The 3,437-nt window shown below is 46.0% G+C and overlaps 1 long non-coding RNA gene across 2 annotated transcripts; it reads left to right on the top strand.

Annotated features, from left to right (window-relative positions):
• The first annotated feature begins 1,050 nt into the window (after nucleotides 1-1,050).
• Nucleotides 1,051-2,871, top strand: LOC119293664. Of its 2 annotated transcripts, none has more exons than XR_005143178.1 (2): nucleotides 1,051-1,396; nucleotides 1,484-2,871. It is a non-coding gene; the product is annotated as an uncharacterized LOC119293664 (long non-coding RNA). The 2 variants fall into 2 exon arrangements; XR_005143177.1 differs by having other exon boundaries at nucleotides 1,471-2,871.
• Nucleotides 2,872-3,437: the final 566 nt, after the last annotated feature.

The following is a 3,437-nucleotide window of genomic DNA, read 5'->3' as shown; positions in this document are numbered from 1 at the left end:
GGAGGAATTAATGGAGTGGGTCGACGTGTCCCTGTCTCGTGGGACTGGTGAATAGATTAGGCCCACTTGTCGGTGAGGTTGGGTTGGGAGGTGATGTGGATGGGCTCACGTGGCGCGTCTCTATTGGTGCTTGCGGCGTGGGTGAGTGGGTTAAAGGAACCTTCCTATGCTGGTTGGAGGTTTTCTTTTTTGAGAGAGAATGCTGGTTGGAGGTTGAGAGAGAGGGGCTCATCGATGGCCTCGAAGTCGAAGGCGGAAATCTTTGTACTCGGTTTTCTTTTTCGGCCACTTCAGGCGCCGGTCGACATAACTCTCTGCATATGGTTTTTTAAATTAAAATCCAAAGGGGTTTCCCCGCCCAAAATTTTTATACTCCCTCTATTTCCTTATACAAGGCCAGTATGAAAAATACATTTTGCACCTATACAAGGCCACTAACATTAATCAAGGTAAAAATTAATAAAGTTTCCTTGTAGTAGCAACTTATTTAATACTTGCATGCATGTAGTTATAATGACACTATGTAATTTCCTTCTCATTCCTTCCTTGCATGCATGTGGGCATATTAATGATCCCGGTTAACGAGAAGAAAAGTTAGCTCGCAAAGCAGTCATTAAATTTTACCTTGGTACCTGTAATCTGAGTTTGTGACCTTGTATAAGGGAATGGAGGGGGTATAAAAAAGCCCAAGGCAAAAGTCCACATCCAGAACGATGCACAACTCTCAGCCACAATCTAAAGTAGCCGCGACAAACTTATTACACGCAACACGCTAAAAACAAGCATTCTATTTTGTGTCGAAATAAGAGGGGAACCAGTGCCGAGCTATCCTAAGAGCATCTCTAGCAGACCCCGTAAATCAAGCCATCTGGTAAAATAACCGGCGATTTATGAGATGGAGGCCATTTTGCCGGCCCGAACAGATCTCGTATATTCAACCGTTCCAGATTTTTTTTCTGTGGGATCATGCAAACCACGACCCATTTCCGTTATATCTACATGAATTGTCTAGTTTTTGCTGGAACCCCTTTCCCTTGCCGCGGAGGACATTTCCGCCCACTTTCGTTCCCAGCCCACTCCCCGTCCCCGCCGCTGCACCTCCCCGTCATTGCTTGCTGCCCCCGGTTGCTCCGCGCCGTTCGTAAGCACCGTCGCCCCGCGCCGCATCCATTCCACCTAGTTTGAGGGCGGCGGGTGCCCATTTGGCTCCGCGGGGTCGCGGCCACCGCCGACGCCATGGATCCGCCCCGGAGCTTGGCGTGCGACCTAGTAGGTGGCTGATCCAGTTTGTTTCAGAGTTGATGAGACTCACCCACGCGCGTCGGAGGAAGGAATTTCGGCCGGTGGGGGAGAAGAAAGGGGCGGTGCAGCTTTGCTTCGGCCGGCTCCGGATGAGGTATGTCCAACACCCGCAGCATTTTGTAGCGATTTGGCTCGGTGAGGTTCAGGTGAAATTCATGGGCTATTCAGATGCATTTTGTAGATGGACTGGAGTTCGTCCTCGTCGTCTTCGCCGGATGATTCGGACATAGGAGAGATGATCCTCGACAACGATGTCGACAACCTAGTGTTGCTGCATCTCATGGAGGAATTTGAAGCGGACCCGGAGAAAAAAACGGCGCGTATCCACGGTCAGCCGACTATGCATTCCCCGCAACCGAGCTCTCGGCGACAAGATGCTCATGAAGGACTACTTTATCGAGGTACTGAATATCCGGCTCACCTCTTTTGTAGGCGATATCGAATGCGTAGGTCCCTATTCGTGCGTATCGTTGAAGCTTGTGAGCAATTTCACTTGGCGCGAGAATGTCGCCGGTTTGATTGGCTTTAGTGCATATAAAGATATCATCGTCGATGAGAGTGATTGCATATGGTGTTCCCGCCGACTACGCGGATGAATTTGTTCGCATTGGAGAAGATACCGCCATCAAATGTGTTTGTGTCTTTATGAAGACAATGATCTGGGTTTTTGGCAAGAGTACCTTCGAGCTCCGAACAAAGAAGACAAAAGAAGCTCATGGCAATGAACGAAGCAAGGGGATGGCTAGGCATGCTAGGTAGTATTGATTGCAAGCATTGAAGGTGGAAGAACTGCCCGGTGGCTTGGGCAGGGAAATACACCGGCCATAAACATAAACCCACCATCATGCTTGAAGTCGTGGCTTCACATGATCTATGGATTTGGCATTGCTTCTTTGGTTTGTCGGGTTCTCTGGACGATGTAAATGTGTTGCGACAATCTCGTCTATTTGCTTAGCTAGCTAGTGACAAAGCTTCGGCTTGCAACTATACTGTCAATAGCCATGAGTATATCATGGGGTACTATCTTACCGACGCTATTTATCCTTCATGGTCAACATTTGTAAAGACCATTAGTGACCCCAAAATCAAGAAGCACATTTTTTTACTGAAGCACAAGAAGCTTGCTGAAAGGACAAGGAGAGGGCATTTGGTGTGTTGCATGCTTGGTTTGCCATTTTTCGAGATCTTGCTCGCTTTTGGGATAAAAAATGCCTCAGAGACATCATGACTACTTGTGTAATTCTACACAACATGATCGTCGATGATGAGAGGGATTTGGACTTAGAGATTAATTATGACAATATTGGTAGTCGTGTGAAGCATGCGAGGGACGCAAATGAGATCACTGCATTTTTTGAAACCTACCGGAAGATCGAGAATTGTGATTCACACAACCAACTCCAACATGATCTTATTGAGCATCGTTGGCAACTCTATGGGGGATAGATTCCCATTCATATGTATTTGTGTGTGATTTGAACAATTTGGTCTTGTAATAATTATTTGAATTTGAACATTTGTTGTAATGAAAACTATTGTTGTATTGTGAATTGCTTTCCAGAACATTTATATTCATATGTCAAATTTATATAATGATTCCATTCGGTTCACATCATTGAAATCTGTAATTTGTTCGAAGCTATGCAAAAATTGTGGTACTGCGAGCCCTCCGGTGCGGAACAGATCCCGTAAAACATTTGCGGGACTGGTTTACGGGATTTCTTCCACCAGAGGGCTCGCAATACCGTATTTTTCTTACAGGCATCTGTAAACAGATTTTGCGGGATGGGAATATACCGAATCTGCTAGAGTTGATATAAGAAGCTCCCCGCGGTGATGATAAGAAGCCGAAAACGCTCGAGGAGCAGTGTAGCTTGAGCACCGATGCAACACTTTCTAGACTCAAACCAGAGAACCTGCTGAAGCCAGGATGCACTTCAAGCTTCACCACCTTCGACCCTGGGAGACAAATTCATTTCGCAAAAGTCATAAGCTCCACAAGATAGCAACAGATAAAATGATAACAACTCCAGACTGTGTTTTTTGTTTCCAAAAGGCAACAAGATCTTGAAAAGAGCAACATATAGCAATGTGAAGAATTCAGCAATAGTTTCCCAAGTTTTCTTTGCAACAAT

Source organism: Triticum dicoccoides, chromosome 4B, assembly GCF_002162155.2.
Source record: "Triticum dicoccoides isolate Atlit2015 ecotype Zavitan chromosome 4B, WEW_v2.0, whole genome shotgun sequence".
NCBI lineage: Eukaryota > Viridiplantae > Streptophyta > Magnoliopsida > Poales > Poaceae > Triticum > Triticum dicoccoides.
The sequence above is the reverse complement of the archived record's forward strand: the minus strand, read 5'-3'. Positions and strand labels throughout refer to the sequence as shown.